Raw genomic sequence first — 16,672 nt, 5'->3', positions numbered from 1 at the left:
CTAGAAAGACTGAGGTATGACTATTGCGAGGTCTGGTATGGAACCAATGCTAAATGTTACATTCATTTTAGTTCATCATGGCTGCATGTATTCTTCTAACCCCTTAGAGTGAAAAAAAAGTATGTGATCGTAGGTGCAGTGAAGGGCGACAGAGGCAAAGAAAAATACTGTTTACAGGGAATTTATTATTCCTAAACACAGTAATGTGGGGAAAAAGGGGCTGGACGGAACTGTGTTTTAGTCTACATTTACTTTAAAAATGACCACTGAGTTCACACCGTATCTTCCTGTCTCTCAATCGTTAACAGCATAACTTCAACAGCGTGTGTTCAATCCCTCAGTGTTCTCCCCATCTCCCACTCGTGTCTGCTAATGAACATCAGTGGAATGATGAACTCTAATGGAATTACACTTTAACGATGTTCGCTGTTTTTATGGTGGTAATTAATGAGATCAGTGTAATCCTCTACTCCCCACATGAACTGCATAAACACCGAGCAGTGCCGTTGGTTACCCCTTCAGTGCACCATAAACGCCAGTAATGGTGCACTCTCTCCCAACGAGTCCTGGCTAATGCCTTTCCCCTAAATGAAGGAGAAACAGACACGTGGGCATGAATGCCGATTTACTAAGTATTGAGAGTGGACTGGCATACTTAATGTCCAATATGATTATATATGTTTAGTTTAACCATCCTTTCCTTTAGACCCGAGAGAGAAGTGGTTTACAGACTTAGATATGTTGGATGTTTACAGCAGGTGTTCCATTACCTGAGCGAGGGATCTTACTTATCATACTATGTGAGTGTCTCTTTGAGCATCCCTATCCTTGAAATCTAAGAGTTATATATACTGTAGAGCTCAGAGTTCTTCATAGACTCTTAAAGCTTCCAGAGCTGGGAGAGGATATCATTGGTGACCTTTCATGGGTTTACAAAGAAAATGTTATGGGCAATTCCACGCTAATGTACGTCAAACAAGAACCAACGATTGCTAACTTTAACAAACCATACAACACTATGCACAAGGACTACCTTTAACAATTTTCAGTGAACATTTTACAAAACACATTTACTTGAAGAACAGTGCAAATGCTAAATTTGATGACAGCATTACAGTTTGTCCAATTGCCTTGAATTGCCATTATCCATTAGCAATGGAGGCCTCCTCATGCTTAGTGATACAAGTTCACATAAGGGTAGGCATACAGTTTGAAGAGACAGTTGAAGTCAGAAGTTTACATACACTTAGGTTGGAGTCATTAAAACTCGTTTTTCAAACACTCCACTAATTTCTTGTTAACAAACTATAGTTTTGGCAAGTCGGTTAGGACATCTACTTTGTGCATAACATAATACATTTTTCCAACAATTGTTGACAGACAGATTATTTCACTTATAATTCACTGTATCACATATCCAGAGGGTCAGAAGTTTACATACACTAAGTTGACTGTGCCTTTAAACGCTTGGAAAATTCCAGAAAACAATGTCATGGCTTTAGAAGCTTCTGACATAATTTGAGTCAATTGGAGGTGTACCTGTGGATGTATTTCAAGGCCTACCTTCAAACTCAGTGCCTCTTTGCTTGACATCATGGGAAAATCAAAACAAACCAGCCAAGACCTCAGAAAAAAATTATAGACCTCCACAAGTCTGGTTCATCCTTGGGAGCCATTTCAAAACGCCTGAAGGTACCACGTTCATCTGTACAAACCATAGTACGCAAGTATAAACACCATGAGACCATGCAGCCGTCATCCCGCTCAGGAAGGAGACTCGTTCTGTCTACTAGAGATGAACGTACTTTGGTGCGAAAAGTGCAAATCAATAACAGCACAACCTTCAAAGGACCTTGTGAAGATGTTGGAGGAAACAAGTACAAAAGTATCTATATCCACAGTAAAATGAGTCCTATATCGACATAACCTGAAAGGCCGCTTAGCAAGGAAGAAGCCACTGCTCCAAAACCTCCATAAAAAAGCCAGACTACGGTTTGTAACTGCACATGGGGACAAAGATCAAACTTTTTGGAGAAACATCCTCTAGTCTGATGAAACACAAATGTAACTGTTTGGACGGAGGCTTGCAAGCCGAAAAACAGCATCCCAACCGTGAAGGACAGGGGTGGCAGCATCATGTTGTAGGGGTGCTTTGCTGCAGGAGGGACTGGTGCACTTCACAAAATAGATGGCATCATGAGGCGGGAATATTATGTGGATATATTGAAGCAACATCTCAAGACATCAAATCAAATCAAATGTTATCAGTCAGGAAGTTAAAGCTTGGTCGCAAATGAGTCTTCCAAATGGACAACGACCCCAAGCATACTTCCAAAGTTGTGGCAAAATGGTTAAGGACAACAAAATCAAGGTACTGGAGTGGCCATCACAAAGCCCTGACCTTAATCCTATAGAAAATGTGTGGGCAGAACAGGAAAAGTGTGTGCGAGCAAGGAGGCCTACAAACCTGACTCAGTTACACCAGCTCTGTCAGGAGGAATGGGCCAAAATTCACCCAACTCATTGTGGGAAGCTTGTGGAAGGCTACCCTAAACGTTTGACCCAAGTTAAACCATTTAAAGGCAATGCTTCAAAATACTAATTGAGTGTATGTAAACTTCTGACCCACTGGGTTCCGCCTTTGCCCCCAACTATGCAAACTTGTATGTGGGACAATTTGAGGAAGCACTCACTTACAAAACAGATACACCCCCCCCCCTACTTTCTAAAATCCTCCTATGGAAGAGAAACATAGATGATATCTTTGTGCTCTGGGAAGGAAGTCAGCAGGAACTAAATTAATTCCAAACTCTACTAAACTAGAGCTCTGAATACCTCAAATTCACCATGCAGACTGATGAGAGAACAATAAACTTCCTGGACTTATGGATCATCTAAGTCAATGATGCATTACACACAGACTTATACACAAAGCCCACAGACCACAGTACACTGCTATGTGCGGATAGTGTGCATCCCCTTCCTCTCAAGAATGGTCTACCAGATAGCCAGTTATGCAGGGTTAAACGAATCTGTGGCCACCAGACAGATTTTGACAATGCAAAAAAAAAATGATACATTAAAAATGAGAGGCTACAAGAACAAAACTCTTGAAGCTGCAATGATGAAAATATCTCAAAAACCAATAGAGGAATTGCTAGAAACTCAACCAAAGAAAAACAATGCAACAGTCTTTTGCACGAAGAACACCAAGTGTTCGGAGAAAATGACAGCAACCCTGAAAAAGCACGGGCATATTCTGCAATCAGACAAAAATAATTGCACACCTCTTCAAGGAACCCCCACTGGAGGTCTATAAGCGTGGTCTCAATATTGGAGATAGCTTGGTGAGATCTGACATGCTCCCTGAGCCCACTCAGACACTCTTGACACCCATTCCAAATGGGAACTACAAATGTGGCTCATACGCACAGCGCAACAGCACTATAAAACATCCTTCTTCAGACACCCACATACAGGTCGAAAAATCCCTGTTAGGGGTAACATCTCATGCAAGACCAAGGGAGTAATCTCCCTCATCACCTGTTCATGTGGGAAAGCCTACGTAGGACAAACGAAAAGACAATTAAAACAATGCATAGCCAAACACTGCAGCTCAATCAGGTGTAAGAACATTGACTATCCAGTAGCAGCTCACTTTGTTGAAGCTAACCATCTCCTCCCTCAAATTCATCGGCATTGAGCATGTTGTTCTACCAAGGAGAGAAGGTAACATTGAGATCCTACTATTAGAAAGGGAGGCTTACTGGATATCATATTTAAAACCATTGACACCAAGATATCTGACTATTGACTTTGATCTCAGGTCCTTCTTATGAACAATACTCTATTTTTTTACAAGTCTTATGAATGGATATATTTTTTCTACAGCTTAGCAACGTACAACCAATATGTTCCCCCTGATGATGATGCTTATAATGCATCATGGTTGAATGAAAATATTACATGTAACACATGTGAAAAAGGAAACAATTAACTATATATGTGACATTGAATTAAAAAATAATGTATGTTGATGTTAATATTATGTACATTACATTACATTACATTACATTTAAGTCATTTAGCAGATGTACAATATTAAATTATGTTTCCATATGATAACAATAGCCTAATATATTCCAAATGCTATGAATTATAGTTTAACAGTTTCACTCAATTCATTCTAATTGACTTAATAATTATGACACACCCCTCACTATTGTAACTGGTTGCACCAATTGCACTAATTGTTTGTCTACATAACCTGGTTCAAGCATTCATGACATTACCCTGAGGAAGGCACAGTGATGCCGAAACAAATTCCCAGTAAATTACTGGTTTATATACATATAGTGTGCAACTCTCTTTATTTTTATAGCTTATAGTTTATTCGCCATTACTCAGCACCTCTACATGAAATAGTTTTCTCTGGGTATTCGCGAGCTCATGTTTTTTTATACAGTATGAAAATACCATGTAATACAGTAATATACAATGTAATACAGTATGACCAAACCATGTCATACAGTAAAATACCATATTATACAGTAATAATATACCATGTAATACAGTATGAATAAACCATGTAATACAGTAGGAATAAACCATGTAATACAGCATGAATATACCATGCCATGCAGTAGGAATACACCATGTAATACAGTATGAATAAACCATGTAATACAGTAGGAATAAACCATGTAATACAGCATGAATATACCATGCCATACAGTAGGAATACACCATGTAATACAATATAAATATACCATGTCATACAGTAATAATATACCATGTAATACAGTAATAATATACCATGTAATACAGTATGAATAAACCATGTCATACAGTATGAATATACCATGTCTTACAGTAATATACAATGTAATACAGTAGGAAAAAACATTTAATACAGTATGACTATACCATGTCATACAGTATTATATAATGTAATACAGTATGAATAAACCATGTAATGCAGTAGGAAAAAGCATTTAATAGAGCATGAATAAATCATGTAATACAGTATGAATATACCATGTCATACATTATGAATATATCATGACATACAGTATGAATATACCATGTCATACAGTAATATACCATGCAATACAGTATGAATAAACCATGCCATACAGTAATATACCATGTAATACAGTATGAATAAACCATGTCATACAGTATGAATATACCATACCTTACAGAAATATACAATGTAATGTAGTAGGAAAAAACATTTAATACAGTATAAATATACCACGTAATACAGTATGAACATACCATGTCATACAGTAATATACAGTAATATACAATGTAATACAGTAGGAAAAAACATTTAATACAGTATGAATATACCATGTCATACAGTATTATATCATGTAATACAGTATGAATAAACCATGTAATACAGTATGAATATACCATGTCATATGGTAATATACCATGTAATACAGTAGGAAAAAACATTTAATACAGTATGAATGTACCATGTCTTACAGTAATATACCATGTAATACAGTAGGAAAAACCATTTAATACAGTATGAATGTACCATGTCTTACAGTAATATACCATATCATACAGTAGGAATAAACCATGTAATAGAGTATGAATATACCATGTCTTACAGTAATATACCATGTAATACAGTAGGAAAAACCATTTAATACAGTATGAATGTACCATGTCATAGAGTAATATACCATATCATACAGTAGGAATAAACCATTTAATACAGTATGAATATACCATGTCTTACAGTAATATACCATATCATACAGTAGGAATAAACCATGTAATACAGTATGAATGTACCATGTCTTACAGTAATATACCATATCATACAGTATGAATATACCATGTCTTACAGTAATATACCATATCATACAGTAGGAATAAACCATGTAATACGGTATGAGTGTACCATGTCATACAGTATGAATATATCATGTCATACAGTATTAATATAACGTGTCATACAATAATATACCATGTGTGACGACCCTCAAACTCTGTCTGCCGAATTCTTTCTCTTGGCTCTTGTTTTCCCTAATAGGATGTCGGTGGGCGGAGCCGGGAGGGTCTTCAGCGAATTGGAACACACCTGGGTTTGGTGTGTCCCCATTCATTCAGGAGGCTCTCTCCATGCTGACACAGATTTTGGTTGTGGCTGTTTTTGGTTGTTTGCATTTGTTTGCGTTGGCACCTTTCAACACCCCTCATTGTCACATTTATGCACACAACCACTCACTTACACTACTGATTACTGACCACACACACCATTGTTAATTATATTTAGTTTACTTTAGTTAATAAATATATTTTGTTATTCCTTATCTCCACGTTGTCTCCCTTTTTGTTACGAACGCTGAGCCGGATCGTGACACATGTAATATAGTAGGAAAAAAACATGTAATACAGTAGGAAAAAACCATGTCATACAGTAATATACCATGTAATACAGTAGGAATAAACCATGTCATACAGTATGAATATACCATGTCATACAGTAGGAATAAACCATGTCATACAGTAGGAATAAACCATGTCATACAGTATGAATATACCATGTCATACAGTATGAATATACCATGTCATACAGTAGGAATAAACCATGTAATACAGTATGAATATACCATATCATACAGTATGAATATACCATGTCATACAGTAATATACCATGTAATACAGTATGAATAAACCATGTAATACAGTATGAATATACCATGTCATACAGTAATACACCATGTAATACAGTATGAATAAACCATGTAATACAGTATGAATATACCATGTCATACAGTAATATACCATGTAATACAGTATGAATAAACCATGTCATACAGTATGAATATACCATGTCATACAGTATGAATATACCATGTCATACAGTAGGAATAAACCATGTCATACAGTAGGAATAAACCATGTAATACAGTATGAATATACCATATCATACAGTATGAATATACCATGTCATACAGTAATATACCATGTAATACAGTATGAATAAACCATGTAATACAGTATGAATATACCATGTCATACAGTAATATACCATGTAATACAGTATGAATAAACCATGTAATACAGTATGAATATACCATGTCATACAGTAATATACCATGTCATACAGTAATATACCATCTAATACAGTAGGAATAAACCATGTCATACAGTATGAATATACCATGTCATACAGTATGAATATACCATGTCATACAGTAATATACAATGTAATACAGTATGAATAAACCATGTAATACAGTATGAATATACCATGTCATACAGTAATATACCATGTAATACAGTAGGAATAAACCATGTCATACAGTATGAATATACCATGTCATACAGTAGGAATAAACCATGTAATACAGTATGAATATACCATGTCATACAGTAATATACCATGTAATACAGTATGAATAAACCATGTAATACAGTAGGAAATATACCATGTAATACAGTAGGATAATACCATGTCATTACAGTAGGAAAATATCATTTCACACAGTATGAATATACCATGTAATATAGTAGGAGTAAATCCATGTCATACAGTATGAATCAACCATGTCATACAGTATGAATATACCATATCATACAGTATGAATATACCATGTCATACAGTAATATACCATGTCATACAGTATGAATAAACCATGTAATGCAGTATAAATAAACCATGTAATACAGTAGGAAATATACCATGTAATACAGTAGGAATATACCATGTCATACAGTAGGAAAATACTATTTATTTCATACAGTATGAATATACCATGTAATGCAGTATGAATATACCATGTCATACAGTAATATACCATGTAATACAGTAGAGATAAACCATGTAATACAGTAGCAATAAACCATGTAATACAGTATGAATGTACCATATCATACAGTAGGAATATACCATGTCATACAGTATGAATGTACCATGTTATACAGTACGAATATACCATGTAATGCAGTATGAAATACCATGTCATACAGTAATATACCATGTAATACAGTGTGAACAAACCACGTCATACAGTATGAATATAGTATGTCATACAGTATGAATATACCATGTAATACAGTAGGAATAAACCATGCAATACAGTAGCAATAAACCATGTAATACAGTAGGAATATTCCTTGTCATACATTATGAATATACCATGTAATGCTATATGAATATAACTTGTCATACAGTAATATACCATGTAATACAGTAGGAATAAACCATGTCATACATTATGAAGATACCATGTAATGCAGTAGGAATAAACCATGTCATACAGTAATATACCATGTAATACAGTATGAATAAACCATGTTAAACAGTAATATACCATGTAATACAGCAGGATTAAGCCATGTAATACAGTAATATACTGTGTAATACAGTATGAATATACCATGTCATACAATATGAATCAACCATGTAATACAGTATGTATAAACCATGTCATACAATATGAATATGCCATGTCATACAATATGAATCAACCATGTAATACAGTATGTATAAACCATGTCATACAATATGAATATGCCATGTCATACCATATGAATTTAACATGTAATACAGTATGAACATACCATGTAATACAGTATGGATATATGTTTGAGTATACAACCCCCCTTCCCCCTTTCCCCTCAGAACAGCCTAAATTTATTGAGGCATGTGCTTCCCACAGTTGTGTCAACTGTTGCGCATGAAAAACCCAACTCCTGGCATATACTACGATGCCCCGTTCAAAGGCACTTAAATATTTTGTCTTGCCCATTCTCCCTCAGAATGGCACGGATAAAACAATCCATGTCTCAATTGTCTCAAGGCTTAAAAATACTTCTTTAACTTGCCTCCTCCCCATCACCTACACTGATTGAACAAGTGACATCAATAAGGGACCATACTGTAGCTTTCACCTGGATTGATCTGGTCAGTCAGTCTATGTTATGGAAATAGCAGGTGTTCCTAATGTTTTGTACACAGTGAATTTGCATATTGATTCATGGACCGGTCTTGTTTTCAATTTACATTTACAATGCTACCGTCAAGTGGATGGTCACCCCTAAAAGTGACATATCTGCTATGGCTGTCACAAATATTACCGAAGGTGACTCCCCTTCTTGTTCGGGTGGCGCTCGGCAGTCGTCGTCGCCGGTCTACTAGCTATCGCCGATCCGTTGTTCTGTGTTCGTTTAGTTTTGTCTAATTGGTAGCACCTGTTTCTAGTTTGGTTGTTAGGATAGGGTATATATAGTCTGTTTAGCCCGCTTCTGTTTCGTGCGGGCTTGTTCGTCTGTTTTGTTGTTTGAGTGTATTTTTGTTGGCATTTGGGTTTCACGCTGTCCGTTTATATTTCTGTTCATTTGTGTTTCCACTTTTGTACATGTTATGTTTCCGGGACATTAAAGCGTGTTGTTTTTCCCACATCTTTTGCTCTCTGCGCCTGACTCCACACCTCTTCACTCATTTACCGTAACAATGGCTTGTGTTCTAATAATTTACATTTCGCCCACTGCGCCTAGGCAACTGGAAACAAACATTGCAAATGTCACATGGTGAAAATGACCTTGCTTTATGACTTAAGCGCTTCCTGCCTTACCTCGTCTGATCTGCCAATTCCATCTATCACTCTAATGATGTGGCAGAGACGCATCATTCTGTCCAGGTTTTGTTAAATCAGGCTCAATTACTTCTCATCTCATTAATGACTGAAAAAGTTAGAGCGATGTCTCAGCTACTAGAGCTACTATTGGACAAGGTTGAATGTCACATGACAGGCAACAGTGTAACTTGGTAGAAACATAGTTAAAAAAAAGAATTGTCCCCCACAATGCTATCGGGAGGGGACTGGGGCTCTATCTCTGTCCATCCGTTAGTCACACGATATCTCAGACAGCTATTATAAATTATTATATTATTATTATTATTATAATAAATTCCTTGAGTTATGTTACGGCCCGACAGTCTAGGGGGATGGTAATGAGACCCGTAACATAAATCATGCATTTTATAGTAGTGACAAATAATAGTGACAAAGTAAAAGTGTGAACGAAATAACCAGGACAACTGAAATCTACCGTCAAACTCAATTTGTATTTGACAACACACGGTAATGGGGGGAAGCAGCCAAAGGGGCTGAGCTGGACCCAAGGAAAGAAGGGAAAAAACAGCCCTAAGCTAGACTAGCCTACTTTAACAAAGTCTACCTACGGGTAGTGTATGCCCATGGGTGACTTGTCTTGGTTTCCCCTTTTCCCACCAGCAAACAAACAAACACCATAACCATAACCAAAACAATACTCACAGGTGATGACAAAGTGCTATGGAGGTGCTCAAACAAAAGAGAGGTTAATACACAAAGAGAGAGTGAAACACAGAAACGGAAACCTACAGACATGGCATTTACAGAGAGATTGAGCTCTAGAGCAAACAACTGACAGGGTTTTTAAACCAAGGGAAAGGAACTGTGATAGGGTAGGAAACAGGAGGAGGTGTGTCTTCTGATTGATGACTGGATTGGTGACTGATTGGGGAGTGATGATTTTCACCTGTGAGGGGAGAAGGAGAGAAAAGAACACAGGATACACACACAGGATACACACACAGGATACTGGTATCCGTAACAGTCTCCAATCTTGATGATTGAGTTGGAGGCGTGCGTGGCCACGCAGTCATGGATAAACAGGGAGTACAGGAGTGGACTGAGCATGCACCCTTGTGGGGCCCCTGTGTTGAGTATCAGCGAAGTGGAAGTGTTGTTTCCTACCTTCACCATCTGGGGGTGGCCTGTCAGGAAGTCCTGGGTCCTGGGTCCTTACAAAGGGTGATGTTCAGACCCAGGAGCCCAAGCTTCATGATGAGCTTGGAGGATACTTCTGTATGCTGTTGAATGCTGAGCTATAGTCAATGAACAGCATTCTTACATAGGTATTCCTCTTGTCCAGATAGGGCAGTGTGCAGTGCGATGGCGATTGGATCGTCTGTGGATCTATGGGACGGTAAGCAAATTATTATAACCCCATCATGTCAACGGTTCTACACAAATCCATGTCAAACCCAATTAATTACGGTAAGTGAGAAAATATGATTGAGATTCTCATAAACATGATAGGAAATGAACAAATCTGTGTTTTCAGAAGGAAACATTATGCAGCCCAGTGTCGAGAGTGCTGTTTCGGCCTCCTGCCCAAAACATCCAGTTTTCATAATGCTTTGTTTTTCCATTCAGCCAATTGCCCCTCTAAAGAGGCTGAGGCACCGAGCGGAGCGGGAGGAACTAAGGGAGGATGAGACACTAAATGTTTTGATTATTCTTTGAGCCCAGGGGATGGATGGATGGGAAACAGCCTGGCCCTCCACAGATGGTGCCCCCTGTTAGCCCTCATCGTCCGTCTGCCCTGGGCAGCCCTGCCATGCCATGCTCTGCTACTGGGGACAAGTTCTGCACAGCCTCGCCCTCTCCCCCAGCCTCAGCGCACCCACCCACGACCAAACCACTCATTCAGACTGTAGGGGGAGGCTACTCTCCTCCCTCACTCCATTTGGACTAGAGCCCCATTTGCTTCCAGTGACCCTCCTAATTGGTGTGTTGGCTGTCAAACACTGATAGCAGACAGAAGCCTCAGGTCCCTATCAGCCAGCCAGAAGATTAGGCCCACGCTGCATGGGGATGATGATTTATACATGCAGTGGGGACTATTAAATAGCCCAGTTAAATACCAGGCCCAACACATTCACAGTTGCAGAATGGCTTCCTGCCTGTCCAAATTAAGACTACAATGTGTGGCAATAGAAATATTAGCATTCTATTTTGAAGAGGACTTAATCAGTCATAGAGCAATACAATGCTGACATATACTGTATCATATCAAATCAAATCAATGAATTTGTCACATGCTTAGTAAACAACAGGTGTATACTAACAGTTAAATGTTTAGTTAAGGGTCATTTTCCAACAATGCAGATTAAAAGATAACGATAAAACATTTCATTTTTATAAATGAAATAGTGACACAAGGAACAAATACAGTGGGAGAACCAGTTCCAAGTCAAGTCGTTGCGGAGGGGTATGTTTGTATCATCAAAGATACATATAAAAATGGTTGTAATGTAAACTCTAAAATGTTATTTCAGGACAAAGTTAACTGATATTGTCCTTACAGTTATAAATGCTCATAAATGCTGTGAACGTGAACCAGAGCCTTAGCATTCTGCAATATGTGTTTTGCATCTAGTTGGCTAAGCCCCAGCTCTACTCTTTATGTACTTAGAAAAGCATCAGCCCAAGCAATATCCCTGCAACGGGACATTGCTTTAACTAAAATATATGAATTTAATAAAAAATGGAAATCTTGCGAGGATTAGTTGGGGACGGTTGGGTGGAGGGCTTCTCTGTGCAATGTGAGCTCAGGCAGAACACACAAAATGGTGTCAGTGCTGTTAATTGCCGCCAAGTCCCTGTCCAACACCGTGGCTCTCTGTAGCCTCTCTGCTCTCATGGACTAATCTGCACACAGTGTTAACACAGTGTTAATGCTCTGGTTTCTACAACGAGGCAAACTACACTATGAGAAAAATATTTAAAATTCATAGTGGTGTCGATTAATACGTTGTATAAAGTCTGGTGATACATGATGCATATGTCATTTTGTGCTTTGCACTTTAGGCTTGGAAATCCTTCCTCTTGGAGATAAAACAGTTAAGCATAGAAAAGAGAAAGTGTGTGGGCCACATGAGGCAATATGGACTTTTGTCAAATGGGCTAATCGTGCAAGCACACAGAAATATTGCTTTCCCATTTTAATGATATTGCTGTGGTCTCTTTCGCTCACTCTCACACAAATGCACGTGTACACACAACCTGAATTTGATCAAATAACTTTTTTTCTACACAGTGATGTGTCAATAGAAGTAAATGATTTCTAGTTAGTTCTGCTTTGCACTACCCCTTTGGGTGCCATTTCCCCACAATTTTGTGTTCACTGTGAAATGACTCCCTATTGCCTTGCACAGAAGGCCCAGGAAGTTAGGATATCATCATGTGTCTGTACTAAGTAATGTGGGCCAAAGGAAAACAGATGTGGGTGCCGTCACATTACCTTGCTGGTTGTAAACGCATGAGGAGGCCACTTGTCTGAGCGGGAACCAATGCAATTTTGAGAAAGGCAAATGATTCATCTCAGGCAATCATGCCATTTGTCTGTGTCAGAGTTTATTCGATGCTCCCAAACAATTTGCCTAGCCCCCCAACCCCTGTCTCCTGGCCTATAAGGCCGAATCAATCAAGCTTCCCCATGCAGGAAAGTGCCGAAATAAAGAGACAATGAAGTGGAATGAGGAAAAGCAGGATTGATAGCATGAGAGGGATTTGTGACAGGTTGTGAAGAATCTAATCTCACCCACCAGCCGGCTCTCTCTCTGTCGAGACGTTTGGTTTCCGAGTGCATAAGAATGGGACTTGACTGGAAGTCTATGGCAAGAGCGGACGAAACAAACGGCGGTTTTAATTGGCTGATCACTCAGTCCATCACCATCTAGCATAACCCTTGGAACCTCCCCGCTGGATTTCCAAGTGCAAGCAGCGCACGTCATTAATGCTAAACAAGGAAAAGAGTTTGAGAAATCTGAAAGCATGTATCATGGAAATAGTTTCACATATAAACTTTCTATGCCCGAACTCAGAATCAATTGGGCTTCCCAAAAATAACATGTTCACTGTGATATAACATTTATTTTGATTGGCTATTTTCTGAATTGTTTTATGTCCCATCTAATACAGCTGTAGCAGGTTCTCTCTCTCTCTAACGCCTCAATTGTAATCCACGCCCCTCAAGACCCACTTTGCTTCACAGTGTTTTAAGGCTCTATATGTGGTAGCAATTGAGCCTGAGGACAAGGTTATGAAGAGTCTCATGTGCTACAGCTTGGTGGAGAAATACACACTTTAGGTTACATCGCTGAATAAGAACTATGCAGAGAAGTGGAGTAAAAAAATGTTTTATTCCATATTCAGTGTTTATGGAATGATTGAATTCTTTCATTTGCTGAACAATTGTCCATCTTTCTTTCACTGTGTTACAAACAGCAGCACTGCAAGGTAGCCTTCTAGTCTCTCTCTCTCTCTCTTCAAATTAAGGCTAGAGGTTTTAGAAACTTGAGGGTCACACAAAAGGAGAGTAAAATTACTTGATAAATTCTCACAAAATGTGAATCAGTCATTCATTAACTTTGCTTGTCCAACAGGCTGATTATAAATATCCAAGAGAGATTGCTTTCATGAAAATGCTTTCATCTTACTCTCTCCGGAAAAAAACTGAACAATACTGTTCAGGTCCCTATACATCCATGAGGATAGCTTGACACGTAGCGAGAATACATTCCGACCCTATGCTTGCTTACAGCTGCACTAGGGTCGGACAAACTTCCTGTTTAGCTTATGACACCTCAGAGCCGGTGCGGGATGGGTCTGAAAACATACCTCATTCCAGGGATGAGAAATTGTGTTGTACTCCTTTGTCCCATTATGCCAACTGTTAAACCGAGAAGATGGAACAACTACAAAAAAAACTAGCAGTTGTTTAATCTTCGATTATTTATTTTTTTGCAAGACGTTGTGATATGTTACGTCATCCAATTTGTATGCATTTGTACAAATAGGTAAGACTTATGATACTATAGAGTAAATGCTATACTTTGTATGATATTGTACAATGTCTATTATATTCATAATGTAACCTAATATAACTTAACATGCAGAATCATACTAAATGGAGTGGCACAGATTTACATACAGAATCATAGAAATTGCCCTGAGACCACGTTCCTGTGCCATGTCCAGCACCAATCTAGCAAATAAAAAGATTTACGTACATAATAATAGAAATTGCCCTGAGACCACATTCCTGTGCCATGTCCGGCACCAATCTAGCAAATAAAAAGCAAGAGGACGTCCAAGTCGAAGGGCATTATCCTTTTATTCAAAGTGAGAAGAGTTTCTCGTGGTCAGATTAGAATATCCGAGTGCTTTCTTGGCCAGGTTTGTCAATGATCATGGCATTCCTTGAACACCATTTGATAGACTTGGACATCTGTGTCATTGTCAGAGAGTACTTGGCAAGGCTGATGCTTTATTGTCCAGGGCTGGAGAGGGACATTTCTGGCTTTTGTTCAGGTCTCTTATATCTGTAAGAAACACTTACTGTTGACCAATATCCGTTATCAAGTTCATTTGCCGAATGGAAGAGAAGTTGATTACAGGTCCATGGACATTTAGAGGATCATTCTAGAAGATTCAAGGGGTTCGAAATTCCATTCACTGGTTGCATGCTTGTACTGTTTTTCCTTACTCTCCCAGAAAGAAGATAAAAAACAGTACTTTAAACTAGACAAGTATGTCACAAAAAATGGAATTGGTCCAAGACCATCAGTATAGTAGGGGAGTAGACAGAGTGAGGTTTTCACCATGTAAACCTTTGTTTCAGTCTGTTAGTCTCTCTCTCCCTGCTAATGGACCTCTATCTGTGGGACTCTTCCTCCGCTGGTCTCATCCAGCTAGCAGCAGACAGCTCCTTAATGTGAGCCTCTGACAAAATCAACCATATAGTCACACAGCAGGATTCTGGGTGATTTCACCCCCTTTGCTGTCATCACTCGGAATGAGAATGAAGCCTTGCTACGAGGAGAAGAAAGTTCACATTATTGTCCTATAACACACCACTTAATGACTTAACACTATACCCCTCACACCACTCTAATAACAGCTAAAGGACTACTGTACAGTAACTTCAACTTATACACTGAGTGGACAAAACATTAGCAACTCTTTCCATGACATAGACTTACCAGGTGAATCCAGGTGAAAGCAATGATCCCTTATTGATTTCACTTGTTTAATCCACTTCAATCATTTTCGAAGAAGGGGAGGAAACAGGTTAAATAACGATTTTTAAGCCTTGAGATAAATGAGACATGAATTGTGCGTGTGCCATTCAAAGACAAAATATTTAAGTGCCTTTGAACGGGGTATGTGCCAGGTGCACCGATTTGAACACTGCTGTGTTTGTCATGCTCAACAGTTTCCCATGTGTATCGGGAATGGTCTACAACCCAAAGGACATCCAGCCAACTTGACACAACTGTGAGAAGCAGTAGTTAACATGGGCCAGTATTCCTGTGGAAGCTTTCAACACCTTGTAGATTCCCATGCCCCAATGAATTGAGGGTGTTCTGAGGGCAAAAGGGGCCTGTAGGAACTCAATAGGAAGGTGTTCCTAATGTTTTGTACACTCAGTGTACATTTATAAATATGAGTTACTTCATAAGAATCGAATGCAAATACTTTATTGGACTTTTTTCCAAGGCCTTTTCACTGTGTAGCTTATGAAGATGAATATTCAAATGGTACCTGTAATGTTAAATGGCATATATTATGAACTCCGGGGTCATTTCCCTCTTTGTCTGATGGTTCAGGACAAGTAGCCTGATAATGTGTTGTGTAATCAGAGCTGCTACTGTCTCCTCAGTGCTCAGGGCAGCTTCAGCAGTGAAGAGTCATCTCTATAGCCATGGCTCTCTGTTAGGGGTCCGCTGGGGTCTGCTGGCCGATGGTTGGAGTAGGTGGCCATGGTAAAACACAGAGCTAATAGCTTGACATTTTTTTTCTCTCCA

The sequence above is a fragment of the Oncorhynchus gorbuscha genome, linkage group LG12 (genome assembly GCF_021184085.1).
Source record: "Oncorhynchus gorbuscha isolate QuinsamMale2020 ecotype Even-year linkage group LG12, OgorEven_v1.0, whole genome shotgun sequence".
NCBI classification, from domain to species: domain Eukaryota; kingdom Metazoa; phylum Chordata; class Actinopteri; order Salmoniformes; family Salmonidae; genus Oncorhynchus; species Oncorhynchus gorbuscha.
The sequence above is the reverse complement of the archived record's forward strand: the minus strand, read 5'-3'. Positions refer to the sequence as shown.